General features: G+C 44.3%; 2 pseudogenes; one reads left to right on the top strand and one right to left on the bottom strand.

The window, feature by feature from the left end:
- Positions 1–3881: 3881 nt before the first annotated feature.
- On the bottom strand, positions 3882–5433 carry LOC143440121 (repressor of RNA polymerase III transcription MAF1 homolog pseudogene; annotated as a pseudogene).
- A 3703-nt stretch (positions 5434–9136) lies between these two features.
- On the top strand, positions 9137–9622 carry LOC143439964 (U1 small nuclear ribonucleoprotein C pseudogene; annotated as a pseudogene).
- The last annotated feature ends 6033 nt before the right edge of the window (positions 9623–15655 follow it).

Raw genomic sequence — 15655 nt, 5'->3', positions numbered from 1 at the left:
TCCCACAGGAAGGATGACTCTATTGTCTCCAAGGGAAACAACTGAGCTGATGAGGCAGCTAGAGCTGTGGCCCTTATGGGTCTAGACTTGTCTTACCCTCCTCAGGACATTCTTACACTGCAACCCACATCCCCACCCTCACCCCATGACATTCGTCATACTCTGTCCTATCTTCACCAACTCTTTCATCCTAACAGCCAAGCGTTGTCTTATTTTGTTAAGACCCACCTACAGCTTACTCCTGAGGACTTAAGTTTCTTAAAATCTATTACTGCTTCTTGCAAAATCTGTCAGACGTCAGATCCCAACTCAAGGTATCACAGCACCCCTTTTTCTACCCATCAGGCTAGAGGTTCTCTTCCTGGAACTTACTGGCAACTTGACTTTACCCACATGCTCACTGTCAAACGTGCCAAGTACCTCCTGGTCTTGGTGGACACCTTCTCGAGGTGGGTGGAGGCTTTCCCACAACTAACAAAAGGGCTCAGTCTCTGATCTCCTCCTCTCAAAGATCATCCCCAATCTGTTGTTCCAGCCTCCCTCCAGTCATACAATGGTCCTGAATTTACTTCCCAGATTTCTCAAATCCTATCTAAGGCCCTAGACATCCCCTGGCATTTCCACATTCCCTACCACCCTCAATCTTCAGGGAAGGTAGAAAGAACTAACCGCTCTTTAAAAACCACTCTTGTCAAGCTGTCACGGGAACTTCACCTCGTTTGGTTAAAACTTCTACCTCTGGATCTTTTCAGGCTATGAGCTCTCCCCAAGCGACCTCTCCTCATCTCACCCTTTGAACTCATGTATGGACATCCAGTTCTAACTCCTGGTCTTTCACCTAAATGCTCTCCCCTCCAGACCATCTACTCATCCCATTACTTTGCCACCTCCACTCTCTCCTATGAAACTTTGTTGGCCACCATATATGGTGACCACACACTGTCCCCTGTTCATTGCCTGTCAACATTGGAGACCAAGTTCTTCTATCCCTTCCAGACCAGGAGACCTCACTCTTCACTCCTAAATGGCAGGGCCCTTTTAAGGTAATTCTCATGACCTTACATTATTATTACATTACATCATTACAACTGCTAAACTTGAGGGACTCTCTCACTGGGTCCACCTGTTTCACTTCAAACCTCCACCTAAAAATTCTTCATACATGCCTCATAGTCCAGCAATGGTGGTGATGTCACCCATAGGGGACAGGGACTAGTGCATCTGTTGCCATGGCAATCGCCATACAGCCTTACATTCCCAGTGCCCACCTGATTCACCTCCCACCCTTACCTGCAATTGGTTCTGTCACAGCCTAAATAAAAGGCAGATCCTCTTGACCTTTCCTCTCTCTTTTCTCACTTTGTCTCCATCTCCCTTTTATCCCCTCCCCCCACAATAAACCACCCTGGAGTGGAACTGTACTGGCCTGGGGTGGTCTGTCTGTTTCTATGACAATAGAGAACAACAGAAATGGCCTTGTGCTCATCCCTGATCGGATGCAACTCTGAGAGGAGCTCTGAGAGGGAGCAGCATAGAGAGACAGGGAAAAAATGAAAGAGTCTTTGGAAGGGGGAAGAAGGTTCTTGAGGCCTCTCGGCAGCTCAGAATCATGAACCCATCAGGGTCCCCATTTGCTGTGAAGGTTGCTAATATAGAGGTGCTATGTCTTTCTATTCTCTTCTTTTGTTTTCTTTCTTTTCAGTTTTTCAATAGAGTTTCTTTTTGTAGAGCGGAATAGCTCTGTGTCTTTTCTATTCTGAATACTTCAGCAATAAACATGGATGTATAAACACATCTGTGGCAGGACTTAGATAAGCTGGAATGCTCAGGAGTGGGATTTTTAGTTTCTGATTTCCACCTTGGCTGAGTCCGTTACAGTTCAGTCAGCAGTGAGTAAGTCTTGACTCACTAGTGTTTGGTACAGTTCATTTCCTCAATGACAACTAATGGCAACTAACCAGGACAATAATTACTCTAATAAAGTTTTCATTTAATTTGCATTTCCCTGCAGGCTATAGATGTGCAACAGCTTTCTTTCAAATGTTTATTGCTCTTTTCTGGTACTTCTTTTTGGAATTATCTGTTTAGTTCAATTATCTATTAATTAGAAGGCACTGCTCGTGTGTGTGTGTGTGTGTGTGTGTGTGTGTGTGTGTGTGTGTGTGTGTGTGTGTGAGAGAGAGAGAGAGAGAGAGAGAGAGAGAGAGAGAGAGAGAGAGAGATTTATAGTTCTTTATACAGTCAGACTTCAGCCCCCTGTCTGAAGTACAGTTGGCAATGATTCTTTGTGCTCTGTGGCTTTCTCTGCGTTCTGCTGATTGTTCCCTCCCCTGGCAGAAGCTTAGTCAGTTTTTGCAGTCTCATTTTGTCAACCTCAGGGAATATACCTTAGAAAACAGTTCATGTTTCCTGTGGCATATAAAACTTTTTTTTCACACAGTTCTTGTCTATGCCTAGATCTTGTTCTGCCCTTGTTATTTTCTGGCAGTTTCAAAGTTTCAGGTGTTATAATAAGGCCTTTGATGTGATTTAGTAGATTTTTGTGCCAGCCCATCTGCAGCGTATAACATGGACAAGCAGGATCACTTCAAAATAAGGTTTAAAAGTTGTGGTAAACATAGTTCAGATAATATACAAACAGATAATTTTTCTGTTTTATTTATTCATAAATGACATGTGTAAACCTTTATACTATTATTAAAGTTTTCCCCACAGTCTTGTGTGTGTGGGGGGAGGGGGTGAGCAGGAAGACAACCTTGTGTAAAATGTGTAAAACTTTCTCATTGTAATTTTTAAAAAATTGACTTCCTTTTTTTTCTTTTTTATTCACTTTACATCCTGATCACAGCCCTCCCATCTCCTAGTCCCTTGCCTGACATAGACCCTCCCCCTCCCTCCCTTCTCCTGATACAGTAAATACTATTTGGTTTTTATTTCTGCAGTAAAAACAGCCTGTCTTGTTTGATATACTATGGATTAGTTACATTTCTGGTTGCTGTAACAAACTACCAGAGAAAGGTGATTTAAGGAAGGAGAAGTTGATTTTGCTGCCCACATCAAGGGTACAATCTGCTATGTGGGGGCGTCAAGGGGCAGGGGGCAGCTGGCTGCTGATGTCAAACGCAAAATCAGGAAGGATTGAGCAAGAGCCAGGAGAAAGATGAAAGAGGGAGGGAGAGGAAGAGGAAGGGTGAGAAGTAGGGAGGGAGGGAGGGAGGGAGATAGGGATGAAGGAAAGCTAGGAGAATGGGAGCAAGGAGAGAAACAGCTACCAGAGAGAGAGAGAGAGAGGGGGAGGGAGGGGGAGGGGGAGGGGGAGGGGGAGGTGGGAGGGGGAGGGAGAGGGAGAGGGAGAGGGAGAGGGAGGAGAGGGAGGAGAGGGAGGAGAGGGAGGAGAGGGAGGAGAGGGAGGAGAGGGAGGAGAGGGAGGAGAGGGAGGAGAGGGAGGAGAGGGAGGAGAGGGAGGGGAGGGGGGGGAGGGGGAGGGGGAGGGGGAGGGGGAGGGGGAGGGGGAGGGGGAGGGGGAGAGGGAGAGGGAGAGGGAGAGGGAGAGGGAGAGGGAGAGGGAGAGGGAGAGGGAGAGGGAGAGGGAGAGGGAGAGGGAGGAGAGGGAGGAGTTACTGTCTGCTCTCTGTTTATTTTTTATTTAGTATAGGTCCCCAGTCAGTGAGATATTGCTTCAGGTGTTTAGGGTGGATGTCCTCACCTCAAATGACCTAACCCACCCCCTTGCAGACATGCCTAGAATTGTGCCTTCCAAGTGATTTTGATCCTTCAGCGTGCTTATAAAGATCACATACTAAGCACCTTTGTAATTGTTAACCTACTTATTTTCATTTTAAGAGCATCTTCAAAACCATGTTTTGTTAGAATACTTTTTTTTTTTTTGTCACAGAAACTTTTATTGGAAACAAATGAGCTGCAGCAAAGTGACACTCAGTGCATGTGGCCCACCTGATGAAGTAGGGGGGGGCAAAAGTGGGCACGAGGGGCTGGTCAAAGACCAGGTCCCATACACAGTGGGCACCACTTACAGGGCTTCAAACCACTGGCCCTTAGAGTGGAGTGTACAGGCCCAGTAAGAAATACAAAAATAAACTCTGTGGTCCAGCTGTCCTGTCTGTGACAGACTGTTGGTGCAGAGCAGTCACTTTTTCTATCAGACCCCATGCTGTTTAATCCAGCCACAGCATGGGCAGTAGGAGCCTGCAGGGGTAAGTGGACATCCATAGGCTGAAACCAAAGGGCTAGGCAGGTATAGCCTTGGGCAGCGCCAGGTTGGTGGCAGTGCCAAGGCGTAGTCGGCATCTGGGAAGGCTCTGGAGCTCCTCAGGTAGGCAGGTCCAGGCACTGGTCGAAGCTGGATGAAGCTGAGACCTCCACTTCTTCTCATCACATACAGATCACTGGAACCCTGTCTTCCTCCGTGGTGCTGGTCTCCTCTGCCCTGCCCTCACCGCCTCCACCTCCACTCTCTTCATCAACCTCTTCTGCCCCCAGTTCCAAGTCCAGTGCATTGCCTGCCTCTGAGGGTGTGTAGGTGGAGCCACTGATGGAGCGGCAGCTAAAGAAGACAATTCGTTTAAGTTGCTTGTTGTAAAAGAAGTAGTTGAATGACCAGAGGCTTCCATCTTCCCCAAGGGGGTCTGAGTCTAGATCTGGGTTATAGCTGTAGATGTCACATTCAGCCAAGCAGATTTCCTCATCCACTGCATTCCACAGCTGTGGCTTCAGGGCCTTGAAGTCTTCCCGAACAGCTGAAAACAGGCTGCAGTTGACTGCATTTACCACCCAGTGGAGGCTTGGCCCCCGGCTGAATTCATGACTTTTGGCTGTGCTGAAGTCATAGTCTGGCCGGAAGGACTCACTGAGGGTGGCGATCAGAGAGAAGAGGGTCTTGCGGCTGCACTTGTCACTTAGAGGACTTTCATCCTCACCATCCTGGCTCTTGCTCAGTCTGCTGGGGCTGAGGTCTGAAGTTTGGGGTGGGGACAGTGCCTCCAACACGTGTGGCTGGCCCTCCTGGCAGAACTGCTTGAACATATGTTTATCATCTCCTGCCATCTTACATGAGTAGCTTTCAATAATCCTGCCAATAATATGGGCATCTCCAGTCTCCACTGTCATCTGTGAGTTGATGGCCTCAAAGCTGGAGTTCTCCAATAGCTTCATGTCCTTTGGGAAGGGAGCTCCTTGTGCAAGTGGGACTAGTGCAGCACTACCTGCCAGAAATGGGCTAGATCAAGCCAGGCTAGCCGGGTTGCTTAGTGTCGGTGCCAAGATGACAGCGGCGCGGGCTTTGCGCAGCGCGGGTTCCTCAGGACTGGAGGGCGGCACCGCGGCCTCCACTCGGGCCGCACTGTATCCGGGGGAAGAAGCTTCGCGGCGACGTCCCGTTACTCCAGGTCCTGCCGGCCCAGACGGGCTGCAGCCGCGACATAGCCTCGCCCCCCTGCAGCGCCCGCTTTCGCGACCAAACTGCCGCGGACCGCCGAGATCGCACCAGCCAGAGAGCGAAACAGCGACCTCTAGAATACTTTTTTTAAAGGTTCAAACTACACGTTTAACTAATTTAATTGATGGATTTAACATATTTATTGTAACCACTAAAATAGTTGTCCCTGTTACCTTATTTTATCCTTATTGTGCATTTGGAGATTTTATTTCCCTATGTCGGGGATCTGTTTTTATGCTGTATTTTCTTCTGTTCGAAGTATTACACATTCTATTTTTCTTCTCATGATGGCTGTGGCTGACCTATGAACCAAGCAAGCCAATGTTGGTTCACATGTTGTATTATTTTTGCCTTACATTCAATAAAACAATGTGTACAATGTATTCATTTCCTTTTTGTGTGCTTGGTTATATAACTTGGTTAACTGTAGTGTTACTTTCTGCTATCTCAGTGTAATCCTCCTCTCCCACTTGTTGCACATTTAAAACTCTGAATAAATTAATTGTACACTCCTGTTGCTTAGTTCTTGTCACCTGTTTTGTTTTTTTATTCCTATTTTTTATTAGTTATTTTATTTATTTACATTCCATTGTCCCTGTCCTGGTCCTCCTTCCACAGTTTCTCCTCCCACTCCCCCTTCCTCTTGCCTCCAAGAGGGTGCTCCCCGCTCCTCTTGTTTTGTTTCTTTTTATAGTACTTAAAACAGGACATTGTTGTCAACTTAGATCTTTATTGGGTAAATACATTTTAGGCATTCAATGTAATATATTCGTGCATATGTATCATAAAATATGCAATATATTATTTTGCATCTGTCCTTTTGAAACAAAAGACAAAACCACCCACCTCTACCTCACAAGTACTGGGATTACAGGACTATGCCACCACACCAGCTTCAAAATGTTTTAAATACCCTTCCACAGGGAAATTCTATTCTCTCGAGTGCCTGTTGTTTGGCTATTTAATCCAAGTTAGGTCATTTTCAAAAGGTACTCTGCATTTATCATTATGTAATAGGTCAGTTAATCACAAGATACAAAGTTTTCCCCCAGACTCTCTGAGGAGGCTTAGTGCTGCTCCATGAGTCTTTAAAATCAGACAGGTTTCTCTGGCCAGGGGAGAAAAGGCCAAAGCAGAAGTTAGAGGGACTGCAGACATGAGAATTATTTGTTCTGCTGTATCTGGTAATATAGGGACAGGGGAGAGGCCTCGAGAAGTTAAAGGTCCCCAACTGCCAGCTGGCGGCGGGGGGGGGGGGGGGGGGAACCTCAGTTTTGTTTGATCAAGGACCAAGATCCTGCTGAGGCCCATTTGAATGGGAAATAAATACACATGCTCTCCTGTGCATCCAAATAACAATCCGGGTTGCTTGGGCCTTGTGAGGCCAAGGTTGGCAACAGCACCTGAGCCAACCTGGATTTCTAACTTACAAAACTATGAAGTGATAGTTTAAATTGTTAGTTGAGACATTCTACAACCACCTAGGAAGAATCTCAAAGACAGGTGATCTAGAGCAGGTTGACCTTTGATCATGTCTGTGGGGGATTTTCCTGCTTATATTAATTGAGGTGGGAAGGCCAGCTGCCCTGGATTGGGGTCCTGAACTGTATAACTATAGAGAGAAGGCTGAGCACACATGAACATGAACACATGCAGTAGTATCTATCTGCTATTGGCCGTGCATGTGACATCTACATCACATCTTTGACATCCCTGATCAAGTGACTTGAAATAATGTACTATATCTGGTATTCGGAGCTAAAATAAACCATCTCCTTCCTAAGTTGGTTCACTCATGCCTCCCATCCCCCACCCCCCTCTGGTATTTTATCTCAGCAACAGAAAGGAAACTAGAACATGTGATTTAGACACTACATCAGTTAGATTTCTACTGCTATGATAAAACGCCACGTCAAGTTAGCGAGGAAATAGTTTACTTCATTTTATAACTCACAGTCCATCATGAAGGGAAATCAGGGCAGAAACTCATGTCAGGAACCTAGAGGCAGAAACTGAAGCAGAGGCCATGGAAGCATCCTGATTTGCTTCCCCATGGCTTGCTCAGTCTGCTTTGTTATATCACTCAGGATATCTGCCAGGGCTAGTGCCATCCCCAGTGGGATGGTCCTTCCATACCAGTCATTAAAGAAAATGCCCTGCAGATTGTCTACAGGCCAGTCTGACAGGTTTCTTGATTGAAGTTCCTCTTCTGAGATAAGTCTAGAGCTGACAAAAACCTAACATGAACAGTCAGGTAGGTTTATTATAATTTGCCATGACTATAAATGAGAATGATTACAGACTCCCATTCACGGGAAGACTTGATTAGATATAAACATATTTCCATTTTAGAAGGACTTTATACTCTTGCTGTTTGAGAACCTAGTTTTGGGCTTTAAAAATAATTGGACTGGGGCTACAGTTCAGTGGTAGAGCACTTCTCTCACATGCGCAAGGGCCTGGGTTCAATCCCTGGTTTCACAAACACAGACAAATACATTGGGGCTACAATCCAGAAAGCTGTCCTGTGGTGGCCTGAGTAAGGATCATCCCATAGGTCATAGATATGAATGATTGGTCACCAGGGAGAGGCACTAGTTGAAAGAATTAGGAGAATATATGCCACTGGGTGTTGGAGAATGGGCTTTGAGGCTTCACAAGCTCAAGTCAGGCCCAGTGGCTCTCTCTGCTGCCTGTGAATTTGGATATAGAACCTCTTCTTTAGGACCCTGTCTGCCTATGTGCCCCCATGCTTCCTGATGTGCTGATAATGGGCTACACTTTTGAAACTAAAGCAAGCCCCAGTTAAATGCTTTCCTTTATAACAGCCGCTGTGGTCATAGTGTCTCTCCATAGTAACAGAACAGTGACTAAGATATGTGGTCACATCTCAGTTAATTGATTTCCACTCTTCTTAGCTGCCATTCATAGAGTCAAAGGAAGAGTTAGTCACCTATTTCCCCAATTTTCACCCATAGCTAGCGCTTGTGGGTGTGGCTAGTTGATTCTTTTTCTTTAATTCAGCGACTACTTATCTCTTCTTGTCTTATGTTTTATAAAACTTTAACTTATTGAAATTATAGCATGCACACAATACTTTAAAAATATTTTATTTGAGAGAGCATCATTAGAAACACAGAGCTAGATGTGGTGGTATACTTCTGTAAAACTAGCCCTAGAAGGCAGTTTACAGACTAAGGCAGGTGGATCTCTGTGAGTTCAAGGCCAGCCTGGTCTACATAGTGAGTTTCAGAATGGCCACGGTTATATAAAGAGAATCCATCTCGAAAAATAAAAAGAGAAAGAAAGAAAACAAAAATGATAATCAGTATAGAAGTCAAAGCAGGTGACTGGCTTTACTTCTGCTCTGAGTTACCTAACAGCCAGTGACGTCTGTAGTGACTCCTATTTCCAGGTTGTACTATTTTTAGGTATGCAGCAGAAAAACTGTAGTTTTGGTGAATGTGCTTTATATTTTAGACAAAATGAATGTTAGAACCACATCACTCTTACATTCTTTATTCTTTCTGTGTTTTATAGATTTCATGAAGTCAGCTCATGGTAGATAAATATGAACCATTTAGTTCATTTCATAATTGGACATACATATTAATTTTAGGTTTTAAGAACAATTGATCTGGGGGGGGGGACCCGGGTAGCCAATGGCCTGTGAGCAGCATCATGCCTAAGTTTTATTGTGACTACTGTGATACATATCTTACCCACGATTCTCCATCTGTGAGGAAGACACACTGCAGTGATCGGAAACACGAACAGAATGTGAAAGATTATTACCAGAAATAGATGAAAGAGCTGGCCCAGAGCCTGAGTGACAAAACAACGTCTGCAGGTTGCATTTCAGCAAGGAAAGATCCCTCCGGCTCCATTCTCTGCTCTTCTGCCTGCAGGGTTATGATCCCACCTTCCCCCAGTCTCCAGAGTTCTCCTTGGCCTAGCATGATGCCTGCACCCCACATAAGAGGCCGTCCCATGATGCCAATGATGGGCCCTTCTCCTCCTGGGATGGTGTGTGTGGGACCTGCTCCTGGGATGAGACCACCCATGGGAGGCCACACGCCCATGATGTCCGGGCCTCCAATAATGAGACCTCCCGCCCTCCAGATGATGGTGCCCACGAGGCCTGGCATGACCCGGCCAGACAGATAAGAGCAGAAGCGTTCTCTATCGTTTTGTATTTCTTGTTGTTTTTCACCAGGAGATCTTGGTTCTGAGCTTGTGTGTTTACTAGATGCATGGCAAGGAACTTCTTTCCTAACAGAGGGAATACTTTGGGAGGAAGAAATGACACAAAAAAGAGGCAGTTTTCACTTACATTGTGAAATGTGAAAATAAAATGGTCAGCTAAAAAAAAAAAAAAAAAAGATCTGAGGCTAGAGTTAAGTTTCAGGGCCCTGGTCTGGCATGCACAAACGCCTGGGTTGGATCTCAGGCGCCACAAACACAAACCAACAAACAAAGATAGACAGTGGTGTTTGCAGAACAGCCCCCTTTTAAAAACTGCTCCGCTCTGAACTCATCAGATGTTAGGAGACATCTTTATGATAATAGCAGAAGCTTAATGAATAATTTTAAATAGATCTGAATATTTAATATGCCTAATCTGTGGGAATTATAGAAACACTTTGCCTTTGTGTGTGTCGTGGGGGGAAGTCACTGACTCTGATGCTAACATGCAAACGCAAACATTAGGAACACATGCAAAGAGTCAGGAGAATTATACATTTAAAAGCCCAACTGAGCAGCGAACCCTTATTACCAGTGTCACCTCATGGGATGCTGGCTGTTTCCTGGCCATGGGAGCATTTTTCTGCTCAGAAACAGCATAACTGACTGTTCGGCTCTAGCTGGCAGACGCCACGTGACCACGTGACCTAGCAACACCAAAGAAAGAAAGCCAGGAGACATTTCTGGTAGAAATAAACTTATTTTAAATCTTTTTTTTTCCTAAAACATTTTGGCGAACATGTTCCTTCCCCCTAACAACCTAATAAACAAATGACAATGATAAATAGCATATATTTCTCTTGCCTTGTGTACTGGATGATCAGTTTACATAGACTGGATCCCCAGTTACCCCAGAGTGTATGAACACAAGACAAAGCTAACAATATGCTTTTTAATAAAATTACTTTGCCTGAAGAGAAGACATGTGATAATTATTCAGTTTGAATTGTACTTAACTAAGGAGTTAATGTGTTAATTTTTTTTCATTTTACTTTCTGTGTTCTGTTAGGTTTTTTTTTTTCTGTCTCTCACAATGGTAAACGATAAAATTGCTCTTCTAGAGAGTGCCCCCTCATCCTCATTGCTGTCAAGATATTTCATATTTCTTTGTGTTGGTAATCTTTATCTCAAAGGAATATTTTTGCCTTCTTCTGTTCAATTTCAGCTTGCAGAACATTAGTATCTCACACTATTTGAATTCTCTCTTTTTCATTTCTGTCTCCAGTCCTCTCCTGACAATAGAATGCTGTCTGTGATGACGATCCAGGGGTATGCCTACTTTGAAAATATGAAGAATGAAAAATGGCTGCCTCTTGTTCCAGTTTCATTTCCGCTATTTTATGTCTGGATATAAAATATCCAGACATAAAACAACTTAGGGGGATGCGGGGGCTTCACTCAGCTCCTAACCTAAACCGTCTCGTGATGTCAAAGCTGTAGACTCTGACTAGGGGATGGTGCTGCCCAAACTGGGATGGGGATTCCAACATCAATTAACCATCAAAACAATCGGATTGGGGATATAGCTCAGTGTAAGACCCTGGGTTCGGTCCTCAGCTCTGGAAAAAAAAAGACAAAATAACAATCAAAACAATCTCTTCACAGACATGCCCACAGACCAACCTGCTGTAGACAATTCCTCAATTAGAACTCTCTTCTTAGGTGTGGTGGTGCATACTTTTAGTCAGAGCACATGGGAGACCGAGGCAGGCAGATCTCTGAGTTTGAAGCCAACCTGGTCTACATAGCAAGTTCCAGGAGAGCCAGTGCTGTCCAATAGGAAAAAAAAAAAAAAAAAAAGACTCACTTCCTTAGTATTCCAAAGTGTGTTCAGTTGACATTCTTCTAGGAAGCACAGACACAGGCAACCCTTGAGTGGAAACAGAAAAGACAGTGATCACTATCAGGTGAGAGGAGACATGGGTGAGTTTTAGATAAAGATAGATGGAGAAGACAAAGAGAAAGCCATACAATCCGATTATGTGAGAATGGTCTCCTCTTTGAAGAGTCTTGAGATACAGAGAACTGGCAAACCATGCCAGTGTCCCATTTGGTTTGTTGTTGCTGTTTTGGGGGGGTTTTGTTGTTGTTTTCTTTTTTGGTTTGGGGGGCTTTTTTGTTTTTAAAGGAAATGGAAAAAAACAAAGGATAAAAAGGGAGTGCAAAAAAAGCAAAAAAGAAAGAAAGAAAGAAAGAAAGAAAGAAAGAAAGAAAGAAAGAAAAGAAGAAAAATGTGAGAAAGGATGAGAACAGAGCCAAATTGACCTGGCTGTTAACTAAAGGAGAGACAGACTTGGAGAAGGGTGGGAGACAGCTGATGAGTCTAATTACTGGATTCAGTCTCAGGTCTCTTGGAGCTTCCTGCCTGGCTTCTAGAAGTTTCTCTGGTGGTTGAGAATTTCTGTGCAGTGGACCTGTATCTTCTCTCCCTCAGCCTTCTTTTGAGAGACTATTACAGATGCTGGTCCAGCCCATGGGTGGTGCTTCGCAGATGGAGTCTTAGAGGCTACTCCTATCTGAGGCTATTCCTATCTCTGGTTGTTCCTCAAGCATGCGCGTTGGAAATGCAGGTCCTGTCCCTCGGGTGGGTCCTCCACAGAGTCCAGAGAAATGCTCTGCTTGGAGCCTGCGCAAAAGTCCCTTTGTAGTCTCTGATTCCAACCAGAAAATATTCATCTTCCGGAGTGCGCATGGTCCCGATTTAAAGTTTCTTTCCCATATTTTAGGTGCTCTTCAGGTGGCCAGTTTCAGTGAATAGTCTGTCCTATGACACCTGCCCTAAATTTCCCGAGAATGTGACTCTCAGAGAATCTTGGGCTCCTGAGCTGGTGATGCTGTAGGGCCTTTTCTGTCCTCCGTGTGAAAGTACTAACCACACAGTACCAAGGCTACTAACCACACAGTACCAAGGCTACTAACCACACAGTACCAAGGATACTAACCACACAGTACCAAGGATACTAACCACACAGTACCAAGGATACTAACCACACAGTACCAAGGCAAGACAGGTTCCCCCACCATCCATCTCCCTCTTCCAGAGCTACTACTGTCTTGGGTCCAGCGCTGCTTTCAGGTCTTTAGAATGTCTGTTATTGAAAGTACAGTGAAAATTTTCTAAGCCTCTCTGTTTCCTGCAGTCTGTAGTAAGAGTTCCCTCTTAGTGGGAACTGAGTGCTACCTCAAACACACCAGTCTTTTGTAGTTCTGAACTTGTCTTTCTGCTTTTTCCTATTTTGTCAACTTCTTTATTGCACTCTTTTTGCTTTGCTTTGCTTTTTGCTTTGCTTGAGGTGGGGTTTCTCTGTGTAGCCTTGGCTGTCCTGGAAGTCATTCTGTAGACCAGGCTGGCCTAACTCACAGAGATCCATGTTCCTCTGCCTCCTGAGTACTGGCATTAAAGGTGCACATCACCACCACCCAGCCTCAGTTTTCTAATTAAAGTAGAAATATTTGGGTACCAGTCTCTTCTCCCAGTAATTGCTTTTTTTCCCCAATTTTCCACAGATTATTTTCTAGCAGCTGTAACAAACTATACCTGAGTGTCTTCTGCCATCTTACAAATCCCTCCCAACCACTTCTGCAACAGTTACAGAAAACCACTAAGCAAGACTAGGAAACCATGGTAGTCAAGAAGTCACCACAGCCAGAAGCCACAGCTGCTACTCATCTGGACTCACTATGAGAATCTGCCCTTAACTGATACAGAGAACCCCAAAGCTGTGACCACAGCCTAGTATGACTGCCAACGTTATTGTGGGAGAATCACATGTCTCCATAACCATGTGTGCCAGCCAGGACAACAGATGCCTGGCCTTGCTCCAATTCTGCTGTATTTGATTGATGGAATCTGGATCTTGATTGCAAAGGAGCCTGGAAAATGCAGTTTTAGCTTCACTGTTTTTGTAGCATAGGAAGAGACAGCATTAAGAGGGTAACATGGGGGCTGGAGAGATGGCTCAGCAGTTAAGAGCACTGACTGCTCTTCTAGAGGTCTTGAGTTCAATCCCCAGAAACCACATGGTGGCTCACATCCATCTGTAATGGGATCCGATGCCCTTTCTGAAGACAGTGACAGTTACTCATATACATAATGTAAATAAGTAAATTAAAAAAAAAGATAACATGGATGCCAGGTACTTGCTTGCGTTGCTCCTTCCCCACCCCTGGTGTGTACAATTAGAATGGCATTATTATAGTCTCAAAAGTGTGTAAATAATACTTTATCTTGCTTATTGGTTTATCTACATGTATGGCCATATATCTGTAGTTGTGTATATGTTTATATAATCTTATAAAGGCAGTAAGATTAATAGTGATTTCAAGCATGGGTTTTAGAATTGGACTATGGTCAAAACCTCTGTTCATGTGATGTGGGGTACGTGTTTCCTCAACATCTCTCAGAGATCCCTCCCACCTCTAAAGTAAATGTGAGAGCACTTCCCTCAGAACACTGTCCTGAAGCCTGAATAAGACAGCGCATGAACTACATTATGCGATCTTGGCACATCACACCATTTTTCTTGTCTTGATTTGTTGTCATTTTAGATAATCTACTGACGGAGTAGTACAACCATACTTCTTTAAACTTGGGCTGGGGGGGGGCATTAAATCCAGGTTCTCATGATTGCAAGGCAAACACTTTACTGGCTGAGTTATCTACATAACTCAGTGCTCAACATTTTGTGTTAAGCATAAATAATGACCTCCAGGCATTTAGATGAGAGATAAAACATCCCTAATCTAAAATTACAGTCTAAATCTTCCAAAATCAAGTTCTTTGAGTACAGTTGAAAAGCTCAGGTTGTAGCCAATATGATGACAAACCAAGATTAATTAATGAAAGCATTCAGATTTATTTATTTATTTATTTATTTATTTATTTATTTATTTATTGTGTGTGTATGTACACACATGTTGACTTGATTGTGCCACTGCATGTGTGGCAGTCAGAAGACAACTTGTGAGAGTCATTTTTTTTTTCCTTCTGGGGAGTGAATGATCTTCTGAGTTATGTATTGCATGTAATTTTAAAAACATGATTCCTCCTTGCCTTGTGCTGTGGCCAGAGGACCTCTGATTTCTCCCGGTTGCCCTAGCTCTAACTCAGTGGCGGCCATGCCCCCAACTCCGGAAATCCAGGAGCTGCTGTCCACACTCCACCGGGCCTTTTAAGCTAACTTTGCCCAGCCACCAGGTATTGCCCCAGCTTCCTTCTTTCTCCTGCACACCTTAGCCCCATGGAATAAAAACACTAGACAGCTTTATTATTTTAAAACTATCCAGATTGAACATTTGCTGGGCTCTTATCAGCTAACCTATTTCAGCCAACAACTGGTGGTGGAGGCCGCCATTTCTAGCCAGCCAAGATCTTACATGGTTGTAGCCTGCTTCCCATTCCAAGACCTGCTGAAAAACCCCTCCTTCCCTGTGTCCCTTATTTTCCTCCTGGGACCTGGAAGTCCCACCTTTAACTTTGCCCAGCAATTAGTTTCCACCTTCTTTATTGACCAAATCAAGAACCAATTAGGAAATCAGATTTTAGTGTCAGCTCCTCCCACTACCGTTATGTTGCCAGCCTAGGCTAATTGTTTGGGGAGGGGGGGTTGGACCTGGACTCTTATAGCCCATACTGGCCTTGAACTCACTATGCTGTCAAAGACGACCTTGAACTTCTGATCCTCCTGCTGATATCCCCTTAATGCTAAGATTATAGGTGTGTGCCCCCACACCTTATTAGTATGGTGCTGGGGATTGTGTATGGTAAGGAAATCATGCTAAACAATCTTCTACCAACTGAAATACGTTCCCCACCTCCACCAAAAGCATTTTATTGAATTACCTTCACATTATGTCCTGAGGTATCCATCAGAAAAGACTACTCAGACATCGGTTTGAGCCAATAAACAATCATTTGGTAGTCTAGTGTGGCTTGGAGGCTTTCTCAGGGTGTGT

Source organism: Arvicanthis niloticus, chromosome 28 (assembly GCF_011762505.2).
Source record: "Arvicanthis niloticus isolate mArvNil1 chromosome 28, mArvNil1.pat.X, whole genome shotgun sequence".
NCBI lineage: Eukaryota > Metazoa > Chordata > Mammalia > Rodentia > Muridae > Arvicanthis > Arvicanthis niloticus.
The sequence above is the reverse complement of the archived record's forward strand: the minus strand, read 5'-3'. Positions and strand labels throughout refer to the sequence as shown.